General features: G+C 42.6%; 1 long non-coding RNA gene across 1 annotated transcript; it reads left to right on the top strand.

Annotated features, from left to right (window-relative positions):
* Positions 1-7,422: 7,422 nt before the first annotated feature.
* On the top strand, positions 7,423-12,035 carry LOC118793938. The gene is made up of 4 exons (XR_005005712.1): positions 7,423-7,440; positions 8,870-8,983; positions 10,413-10,526; positions 11,956-12,035. It is a non-coding gene; the product is annotated as an uncharacterized LOC118793938 (long non-coding RNA).
* The last annotated feature ends 325 nt before the right edge of the window (positions 12,036-12,360 follow it).

Genomic DNA, 12,360 nt, shown 5'->3' with positions numbered 1-12,360 from the left:
CACTGTAAGAGTTAGGGATGTATTTTATTTTACCATGGAATTATTTTTGCCTCATTTCACTAATAACCTGTTAATTTCTCACTCTGCATGCATTTTCCTAAATGTTATACTTTCATCTGTGGTTTTTATGTCACCATTTGAAGCCCCTGCTATTCAGGCATGAAAAGAACATCTACTGGATGTCAGCAGTGTGAATGGGATGTTGAATGTGCTCATCTTGTGTGTCGCTCTGAATAAGAGCATCTGCTGAGAGACAGAATGTAATGTAGTGGGCATGGTGAACTGCAGTGCTGTTTCATTGAAGACTCCTCCACACTCAGCCAACCTTTAAGACAGCTGACGAAGAACACCTGGAAGTGGGAGTGGCCACAGGAACTCCACGTTGCTGAAAGAATGATCTCATCACTGTAGTGCTGGTGTCATATTACTGCACTTGCACATGCAGCACTCTACTGTATATCAGAGCTGGAAAGTAAAGAAGACAGTGGTGGGCGTGGCCATATTCCCACTGCAGAGCAAGAGACGGCCATAGTGGAAATGCAGCTGCCACAGAATGGCATTCACCCAGACAACATCCAGCACAACACCATCAAACAAACGGAAGCAAATATATTTGGTGCCTTTCTAAAGATTGCAGTGAAGAGTGAAGGCACTGTGATATGAATACATGCAGGTCTGTGTGCAGTCAGTGTGGAAGTACTACAGTAATGGTGTAAGCAGTGAGATGCATGTAGATAAGGACTCTGTACTGTATGTGCATATATGTACTGTATGTGTCATCCAGCTGTGTTCTACAGTACAGTATGAGGGTTGTGAACATTGTTCTGTGAAGCTGAAATTGGAGTGAAATCCCTTGAATGAATGCTCTTCTTCAGTGAAGGATGGAGTTTGATGTGAGTTTTTACTTCCATAAGTTCACCATAAGTTGTGTGGTGATGAAGCTGGCTTCAGTCTGGCCAAACACCGGCGCCGTGGCCGAAACATGGCTGGCCAGCGTGCCACACCCAGTGTGCCAAGGTGGCGTGGAGGGAGCGTCCCGATGTGTGCCGGCATGTTCCAAAAGGGAGCAGTGGCACAGAGCCCCTGCCTGGGCCGTACCAATCAGCCCACCCTCTGAGCTCTCTGGAAGGGCTACTGTACACAGGCGCCCCCTACAGCCAAATGCTGGAGCTGCATTCGTCCTGGTCTGGGACAGAGCAAACTTCCATCACTCAGCGGCAGTGTGAGAGGGGCTTACAGCACATCCATCTGGCATTCTATCAGTGTAACTGCATCTACAGCCAAGGAAGGTGGCAGGTACCACAAGAGACAAAAAGCAGAAGAAAACAAGATTTTTGCAATTAGCAAAAATAATACAACTCATTACAGCTGTTTATACCCCCACTCTCTCCACTGGAGGCCAAAGACTGGCTTAAATAGCCCTCACCTCACCTCTGCCTGGAGTGTACTGTAATACTTAATTAGCAGTGTCATCATTGTCAAAAACTAAATATTCCAAGGTTAGCAGTACAGTGCAAACTGCAAAGGTATTATACATACACAGTGCAACACAACAAACTTCTAATCAGTAGTGAACATCATGAGCAGAAATTCAATGCACTTGATCACAGTAATAAATATCTCATTTTAATGCATGCAATCTCAGTAACATGAGGTGTTTACATCATTAGTTTATGTATTCACATTGCAGGAGGAGCAGGACATCAACAGCATGCTGCTCTGTTGTAATGCCAATGGATAAATGTAGTAATGTACTCGTATACAACACTGCAGTTATTATCCACATATGCTGTAACATGCTGTAATTGTGTGTTTTTGAAACAGCAACTTATGTGAAAATGGAGACTCTATTTAGCTTTGCTAAAATAAATAAAATTACGGCGAATGATGGATACTGGCGGTGCACTGAGGGGAGCAATCCAGCAGGGTAGCTGGCGAGTAGCAGCTGCTGTAGGCTGTTCTCTCAGAGGAGGAATGTCAACACTGCAGTTAACGAACTGTTTCTTACCAAACAGGCCAGGTACGTTAATATAACCCCCCTTTTTTCACTCTCCCAAGCGGGATGCATCGCCGCTCAGCTTGTCATGGCTACCTGCGTGCACACGAGTGCAGGTGCTGCATCTGAACACTGGGAACTGGGGAAGCATAACCCTTCACACTGTAGATTTATTCTGGAAATATTTCGACTGTAATATCGAAATATAACTTTTTTTTTTTTTTTTTTACTTTAGAGGTTTCGAATTTAATCTCACTATATTCCCCCCAGCGCGCGCAAAACTCTCTCTCTCTCACACACACACACACACTTTGACCCTGATACGCTCCGTCGGTGTAGGACAAAAACGAAACAAAATATTGTACCTACCTGCTCAGGTATCCTTTCTGGTGAATTTCAGGTACAGAACAGACGCCATTTTAGACGTCTTACTGCAATCTGTCGACATGAATAATTAGCGCGACAAGGTAAGAATACAGATAAAAAATATTTTTTAAAAACATATTAATTATAAAATTATAAAAATGAGTGAGACAAGGTTTGACGATAAAAGGAAATTCTCACTTACGGGCAACTTCTGCTCGGAAGGAAAGCAGGAAGCAACAACTTTGACGCTGATAAAAAATAAGTGGAATTTACAGGGTTTGTATGACGAGACAGTGTCCACCCGAACCAGGAATGTATGTTATATTAGTATATATATTTTTTATAGTATTGGCCTATTTTTAGTCTGAAACTGAATTCGCGAGGAGCTAAATATATGTGAACATTAAAGAGAACTCTTACAGTGGACATATTTCCGAGGCAGTAGGCTATATCTGACGTGTTAAAACAATGAAAATTAAAAAGTTACATGGAAACGGAAAAGTCATCACGGTGATTGTTTGGCACTCATGACAATGGTCATTAGTTGTTTACGAAGTTGGTCATGCAACTTCCGTAGTGAAACTCCCCGGCTCTGCGATGGCCGATGGAGAATATCACACGCCTTTTCCATACCTTCAGATCCCTGTACACTCATATCCATATATGAATCTATTAGTTACGAGGAAAACTAAACATGTAAAAGGTGTAAAACATGTTAAGTGGCTTGAAAAGTTGCAAAAACAGGACATCGCCAACCACGTATGAACAAGCGTCAGCGCCAAACATAGAGTGCTGAAGTCGTAAGTGCGTGCCTATATTAACACTAAAGTACAACGTAATATACACGACAGAGGAACTGTACAATTCCAAATACAGTGCTAACACTGCTATATAGTGCCATGCTATATTGGCCCAGTTCTTCAAAAGACTTAAAATATATGCTTATAAAAGTAACTATAAGTAATTTTACGTGATATACTTGCTGTCCACCTTTGAAAATACTTTTAAAACCCCGCAACACTCAGGCGTTTAAAAATTAGCCTATACTTTGAAACAACATAACACAGATGGTTGGGCCCGTGCGGACTTCATTTAAATTAGTCAAGGCAGCAGTTCCTACATCTGCACTGAAATAGTTGTGAAAATTCCTACATTAAAAATGAAGTTTTGGGTTCTGGAACTGGTCAGCAATGAGTGGCTCAACAACAACAACTTCCAGTGAAGCTTTTTGAAAAGTAATGTCTTTAAACATGTGACTGAATGGACAAACCAAGCTGTTCTGAATTGATATGAACATGAATTACATACAATTAATTGATCATCTAATTGATTTAATGTGATTTAATTAATTATTTTTTTTTCTGATGTATGTCCCACAGCCTATTAGCTGCAGTGTCCCTCTGGTCGGAGCTTGTGGTAATGAGAGAAGTTGATCAGATCTAATTAGTGGCTAATTAATCTCCTTTCAGGCCACCTCATTTGGACAGTAGCTGTTCAGCCTTGGCTGTATTTCTGTAGGCCATGGGAGAAAAGACTTGCATGTTCTGGTCGACTGAAGTTTTATGAAAATGCCCAAAATACTGATATTTCACTCCCTTAAGTCCGGGTGTTTCCCCTCCTTGGGACTATAATTGATACAAGCAGCTGAAGAGAATGTTTTAAGTTGATGAAAATATAGGGTAATGTTATACAGTGCCCAACATGTAAGTTGTGCTCCTGGTAGAATGGAGTTAATCACTTTTAGACTTCAAGACAGGAAACCAAAATGATTTTTTGAAGCTTGACATCCACCATGAAACTACTTTTTGCTGAATTATTACAAAACCGCTTGTTGTGAAAACCACACAGGGCATTGTTGGCATAGGGCTGCCATCACTAGAACATCTTCACAGCACTTGCTATGTGAGGAGGGCTAAGAACATCATAGACATCAAGATATTACACACCCTGGACACCATCTGTTTAAGCTCCTCCCATCAGGCAGGCGCTTCAAAACAATCCGCACACGCACAAATAGACTGGAAAACAGTTTCTTCCCAAAAGCTGTGACACTACTGAACTCGGATATCTCATCAGCCTGACAAGACTGATGTACTGCTATCGTTGGAGTACGTGCAATATTTACATAAATGCCATTTCAAACCACTGATTATGTGCACTATTTCTACATCAACCATACATGTCATTTAACACTCCAGTACACCATCACTCCATATTTGTCACACCACACTTATACTGCATCTTTGCTGCTGACGCCTTTGCACCCTCGTTAGTTGTATTTTATCGTTAATTGTATTTTACACATTATATTGTTTATGTTTTGTACTTATATTGCGTAGATTCTGTACTTTTTTTGTAAATATGTATGAGGACTTAAATATAAATGCACCGTTGGAGGTTGACACAATTGCAATTTCGTTGTGCACAATGACTATAAGAGACCCGGTGCCAGACACAAATTCATTACGTTTTTTTTCAGGGCGGCGCAAATGAGATCAACCTCATTGTATAATAACATTAATTATCTTTCAAATTAACATTAAATTCCTATGCGTCTAACCACATTATTAAGTTTTTAGCAGGACCAGCCCAAGCCTTTATGGGACCCTAAGCAGAATTTGATTTGGGGGCCCCCCACCGCCTCGGTGGAACATTAAGCCACGTTAAGCATTTTCATGTGAAGCGTTTTAGAATGTACCCTGCTATACCCTGGGCTTTCGCTTAAGGGTACCTTGCCGCTCTCTCCTGCCAAGCTTGGTGATCTTTGATTAATGAAACGCCGTATATCCATATTCACACTAGATGGCTCAGCACAGTTGTTTACAAAATGACCTTAACAGCTAACAGAATCAGAATCAGAAGAATCAGAATAGACTTTATTGTCATTGCATGGTGGAGGTACAATGAAATTGTGGGTGGTCTGCAACAACAGTGCACTGTGGAACATTTATATAAACACAATACAAAGAAAGCACACGACATTACGTATAGACACAATAAAATACAATAAATACTTTTTTTTATTGTGTCTATACGTAATGCTGTGTGCCTTATTTGTAACATTACTATAACCAAATAATTTCCGTTATCGACAAAGCAATCAAATCCGTTTAAATTATTTTTTTAAAAATCAGACCAAAGACATTTTTATTTTTATTCAGGAGTTATGTATATGCAAATCGATAACTTTTGATAACACTAGCCTATTTAGGAAAAATATTGTGCAAACAAGCAAGGACTGGTGCTTGGGGGGAAGTGGGGTTGGTGATGCAGACAGGCTCGTCCAGGGCGGGCACTAGTGACTCCCAGGGCGGGCCAGGCCTCCCAATGCCTGCCCATGGCACCGGGACTGATTTTATGTCACAACTGCATAGTGTTGCTGAAATTATGTGTCATCTTAATTTAGCAATGAACTCTTTGTCTTAGTAAGGAGCTCTTTCCTTATGTATTTTAGAAGTAGAGTCCAGATACAGAAAGACTTCAATCAACTGTCACACCCAAGTTTTTGACATCTGGTACATCAGCAGGATTTGCTCATCGGTTGAAATTATTTTTTAAGTAAGTGTAGCAGGGTAGCTTGTTCCTCCTCTTGCACAGACAGATGCTTATAAGCTGGTCAGGAAAACCTTGCTCATATCTCCTAATTGTTAGACTGTGAATGTACCTACTTCATTATTATTAGTCTTGACTCATTACTCAGCATTTTGAGTTAGCAAGGCTAGCAACCTACACGTGGGGATTCCAACTGGGAGGAGCTATACACACATATATATGTGTGTGTCTGTGTGTGTGTGTGTCTGTGTGTGTGCGTGTGCATTTCAGTATTTATGCAATGTAACTCATGCCGATAAAACATTGAATCCGAATCTGAATTTGGTATATAAGAATCAGCGCCACCTATTTATTCACAACAGCAATGGCAGCAGTAGCAGTGCTAACACTGGGCAGATAGGCAATAAGTGCATCAGTTCCACATGTTAAGACATGACCAGGCAGCCACAGAAGTTTAACCTGTCATAAGATAATCTGTGGCTGCCCTCTAGTGGACATACCTAAAAACTCCCTCACAACACTCTATCACAACATGAATTTTATGTCACCCAAATGTTCTAGCAGATGTTAATAACTTCCTGAACATGCTCTTTCAGGGGACACAATGCCAGTCAGCCCCCAAACCAGTCGGCACTTTAAAGGAATCTACACAGCTTGAGCTGCTAAAAGCCCATTCAAAAACCTTTAAAATAAAATTAATTTAAACATGTAAAAGTTTACCATTGGCAATATGACTCAATAACTAATGGAATCAGTAGATGTCATACTAGAACACACATCCATTGACTTACTATTGATATTGATATCAGTATACCTGATCAGTTGGTCTTTGAAAAAGGTGCTTGAAAAAGAGTTTTTGATTGTTCTGCTTTTCTGTTTTTTCCGTCCATAGAAATCTTTCCTTGACTCCTCACTTACCTCACAGCCCAGACAAAGCAGCGTGAGGAGAAATCTACCACACCTTCGATGGAACCAGACAGTAAGAGGTGAAGACACACTGTGTGCGTGCTTTGTTGCATGTGTGTGTATATATTGAAGATGGAATGAGTAAATGTAAACATTCACTTTGATGGTGTGATGAAAGTGCACAGCAACATCAGTGAGATAGTATTAATGAATGAACAGATACAGAGTACTTCCGCACAAGGTAACGATAGCTAGCGGTGGTTGTAGGGAAAAAGTCTTATTATGCCACAGGAGTGTAACTAATCAGAGCTGCTGTGATACATTCATTGAAAGAAGGAATCACATCACAGTTGTTATGTGTTTGCAGATATTGTCCCCTATTACATAAGAAGTTATGTCAAATATGAAATCCAAGAGCTAATGAATACATTTGGAATGTAAATGTGGATGTTTTGCATGTGACGTATATCAGTGAATGAAGTCCTTTCTCCATGTGCTGTTACCAGGGTCAGGTTGCAGAGGGCAGAGTCACCGGTGCCCAGCTGTCACTCTGTGAAGAGTGACTGCTCCATGGAGCGTCCCATTACGTTCAGTTGTGGACGTCTCCCCCCTGATCCGAGGTGAGGTCACTGCGCCCCAGACAGAAGTTGTGAATCAAAAGGAGACCTGAGATCTTAGCCTGAACCTGTGGGTTTCGGATCAAAATGGTGAAATGGGTCTTTTTTGGTGTGATCTGGCTCATTTCCTTTAACTGAGTAGTCCTGAAACAATTTAGCCTGTTTTTCATGACATGACATTACATATCATTCAGTGCATTTAGCAGACGCTCTTATCCAGAGTGACGTCCGGCACAATAGAACATAAGTGTATCCATTCAGGTCACATGAGCAAAAGTGTCAGACCAGGCTAACAAAACTCACAGACCAGTGAGTGTGAGCGTAATATCATTCAAACCCTACCACAACTTAACTCGTGCAAGATGACTATGCAACTGACTGCAACCTGACTAGGCAAAGGAAGCCAGCTAGACTACGATACATCAATCAGTAGAAGACAGAATCCAAAATACATCACAATAATTCAAGTAAGATAAATATCAAATCCTAGAGGTAGCAGGTTTTCGGGGCAGGTATTGAGGTGGAACCGAGATGCAGTCTGAAGCGGTGGGTCTTCAGTCTGCGACTAAAGATGGCTTGTGATTCTACATTCCTGAACTCAGTTGGGAGTTCTTTCTACCAGTGAGGGCCCAGTACCGACAGAGATCATGTCTGACAGGAGTGACCCCATCGGGACGGGACAGTCAGTTGCCCCGCAGTTGCGGAATGTAACGATCTTGACAGAACACAGGGTTTGAAGACCGATCGTGGGAATGAGGGGCTGTGTCATTCACTGTCCTGAACTCAGTTGGGAGTTCATTCTACCAGTGAGGGCCCAGTACCGACAGAGATCGTGTCTGACAGGATTGACCCCATCAGGACGGGACAGTCAGTTGCCCCGCAGTTGCGGAATGTAGCGATCTTGACAGAACACAGGGTTTGAAGACCGATCGTGGGTATGAGAGGGCTGTGTCATTCACTGTCCTGTATGCCAGCACCAAAGTTTTGAACTTGACGCAAGTGATAACAGGAATCCGATGAAGTGAGGTGAGGAGGGGAGTAACTTGACTACATTCACTTCTAAAGCACAAGCACATATCTGATATACAAATCTAAAGAACCTATAGGACCAGGAAGTCTACGTAGGAAGTGTTGCCAAGAGGTTAAATGTGAAAGCTGGTATCACTTGTGCTTCTCAGTTACTTCTCATGAGTCAGTTTCCTCTTTTTCTTTGATCATCTGTGAAATTGCTTAAATTTTTGTGATACCTTCATTGTAAGAAGGAATCACATCACAGTTGTTATGTGTTTGCAGATAGTGTCCCCTATTACATAAGAAGTCATGTCAAATATGAAATCCAAGAGCTAATGAATACATTTGGAATATAAGTGTGGATATTTTGCATGGGACATATATCAGTGAATGAAGGCCTGTCTCCATGTGCTGTTACCAGGGTCAGCCTGCAGAGGGCAGAGTCACCGGTGCCCAGCTGTCACTCTGTGAAGAGTGACTGCTCCATGGAGCGTCCCATTACGTTCAGTTGTGGACATCTCCCCCCTGATCCGAGGTGAGGTCACTGCGCCCCAGACAGAAGTTGTGAATCAAAAGGAGACCTGAGATCTTAGCCTGAACCTGTGGGTTTCGGATCAAAATGGTGAAATGGGTCTTTTTTGGTGTGATCTGGCTCATTTCCTTTTACTGAGTAGTCCTGAAACAATTTAGCCTGTTTTTCATGACATGACATTACATATCATTCAGTGCATTTAGCAGACGCTCTTATCCAGAGTGACGTCCGGCACAATAGAACATAAGTGTATCCATTCAAGTCACATGAGCAAAAGTGTCAGACCAGGCTAACAAAACTCACAGACCAGTGAGTGTGAACGTAATATCATTCAAACCCTACCACAACTTAACTCGTGCAAGATGACTATGCAACTGACTGCAACCTGACTAGGCAAAGGAAGCCAAGTAGACTACGATACATCAATCAGTAGAAGACAGAATCCAAAATACATCACAATAATTCAAGTAAGATAAATATCAAATCCTAGAGGTAGCAGGTTTTCGGGGCAGGTATTGAGGTGGAACCGAGATGCAGTCTGAAGCGGTGGGTCTTCAGTCTGCGACTAAAGATGGCTTGTGATTCTACATTCCTGAACTCAGTTGGGAGTTCTTTCTACCAGTGAGGGCCCAGTACCGACAGAGATCATGTCTGATAGGATTGACCCCATCGGGACAGGACAGTCAGTTGCCCCGCAGTTGCGGAATGTAACGATCTTGACAGAACACAGGGTTTGAAGACCGATCGTGGGAATGAGGGGCTGTGTCATTCACTGTCCTGAACTCAGTTGGGAGTTCATTCTACCAGTGAGGGCCCAGTACCGACAGAGATCGTGTCTGACAGGATTGACCCCATCGGGACGGGACAGTCAGTTGCCCCGCAGTTGCGGAATGTAGCGATCTTGACAGAACACAGGGTTTGAAGACCGATCGTGGGTATGAGAGGGCTGTGTCATTCACTGTCCTGTATGCCAGCACCAAAGTTTTGAACTTGACGCAAGTGATAACAGGAATCCGATGAAGTGAGGTGAGGAGGGGAGTAACTTGACTACATTCACTTCTAAAGCACAAGCACATAACTGATATACAAATCTAAAGAACCTATAGGACCAGGAAGTCTACGTAGGAAGTGTTGCCAAGAGGTTAAATGTGAAAGCTGGTATCACTTGTGCTTCTCAGTTACTTCTCATGAGTCAGTTTCCTCTTTTTCTTTGATCATCTGTGAAATTGCTTAAATTTTTGTGATACCTTCATTGTAAGAAGGAATCACATCACAGTTGTTATGTGTTTGCAGATAGTGTCCCCTATTACATAAGAAGTCACGTCAAATATGAAATCCAAGAGCTAATGAATACATTTGGAATATAAGTGTGGATATTTTGCATGGGACATATATCAGTGAATGAAGGCCTGTCTCCATGTGCTGTTACCAGGGTCAGCCTGCAGAGGGCAGAGTCACCGGTGCCCAGCTGTCACTCTGTGAAGAGTGACTGCTCCATGGAGCGTCCCATTACGTTCAGTTGTGGACATCTCCCCCCTGATCCGAGGTGAGGTCACTGCGCCCCAGACAGAAGTTGTGAATCAAAAGGAGACCTGAGATCTTAGCCTGAACCTGTGGGTTTCGGATCAAAATGGTGAAATGGGTCTTTTTTGGTGTGATCTGGCTCATTTCCTTTAACTGAGTAGTCCTGAAACAATTTAGCCTGTTTTTCATGACATGACATTACATATCATTCAGTGCATTTAGCAGACGCTCTTATCCAGAGTGACGTCCGGCACAATAGAACATAAGTGTATCCATTCAAGTCACATGAGCAAAAGTGTCAGACCAGGCTAACAAAACTCACAGACCAGTGAGTGTGAACGTAATATCATTCAAACCCTACCACAACTTAACTCGTGCAAGATGACTATGCAACTGACTGCAACCTGACTAGGCAAAGGAAGCCAGCTAGACTACGATACATCAATCAGTAGAAGACAGAATCCAAAATACATCACAATAATTCAAGTAAGATAAATATCAAATCCTAGAGGTAGCAGGTTTTCGGGGCAGGTATTGAGGTGGAACCGAGATGCAGTCTGAAGCGGTGGGTCTTCAGTCTGCGACTAAAGATGGCTTGTGATTCTACATTCCTGAACTCAGTTGGGAGTTCATTCCACCAGTGAGGGCCCAGTACCGACAGAGATCATGTCTGACAGGATTGACCCCATCGGGACGGGACAGTCAGTTGCCCCGCAGTTGCGGAATGTAGCGATCTTGACAGAACGCAGGGTTTGAAGACCGATCGTGGGAATGAGGGGCTGTGTCATTCACTGTCCTGAACTCAGTTGGGAGTTCATTCTACCAGTGAGGGCCCAGTACCGACAGAGATCGTGTCTGACAGGATTGACCCCATCGGGACGGGACAGTCAGTTGCCCCGCAGTTGCGGAATGTAGCGATCTTGACAGAACACAGGGTTTGAAGACCGATCGTGGGTATGAAAGGGCTGTGTCATTCACTGTCCTGTATGCCAGCACCAAAGTTTTGAACTTGACACAAGTGATAACAGGAATCCGATGAAGCGAGGTGAGGAGGGGAGTAACTTGACTACATTCACTTCTAATGCACAGGCACATATCTAATATACAAATCTAAAGAACCTATAGGACCAGGAAGTCTACGTAGGAAGTGTTGCCAAGAGGTTAAATGTGAAAGCTGGTATCATTTGGGCTTCTTAGTTACTTCTCATGAGTCAGTTTCCTCTTTTTCTTTGATCATCTGTGAAATTGCTTAAATTTTTGTGATACCTTCATTGTAAGAAGGAATCACATCACAGTTGTTATGTGTTTGCAGATAGTGTCCCCTATTACATAAGAAGTCATGTCAAATATGAAATCCAAGAGCTAATGAATACATTTGGAATGTAAGTGTGGATATTTTGCATGGGACATATATCAGTGAATGAAGGCCTGTCTCCATGTGCTGTTACCAGGGTCAGCCTGCAGAGGGCAGAGTCACCGGTGCCCAGCTGTCACTCTGTGAAGAGTGACTGCTCCATGGAGCGTCCCATTACGTTCAGTTGTGGACGTCTCCCCCCTGATCCGAGGTGAGGTCACTGCGCCCCAGACAGAAGTTGTGAATCAAAAGGAGACCTGAGATCTTAGCCTGAACCTGTGGGTTTCGGATCAAAATGGTGAAATGGGTCTTTTTTGGTGTGATCTGGCTCATTTCCTTTAACTGAGTAGTCCTGAAACAATTTAGCCTGTTTTTCATGACATGACATTACATATCATTCAGTGCATTTAGCAGACGCTCTTATCCAGAGTGACGTCCGGCACAATAGAACATAAGTGTATCCATTCAAGTCACATGAGCAAAAGTGTCAGACCAGGCTAAC

Source organism: Megalops cyprinoides, chromosome 1, assembly GCF_013368585.1.
Source record: "Megalops cyprinoides isolate fMegCyp1 chromosome 1, fMegCyp1.pri, whole genome shotgun sequence".
Taxonomy (NCBI): Eukaryota; Metazoa; Chordata; class Actinopteri; order Elopiformes; family Megalopidae; genus Megalops; species Megalops cyprinoides.
This window is presented reverse-complemented; position numbering and strand designations above follow the sequence as displayed.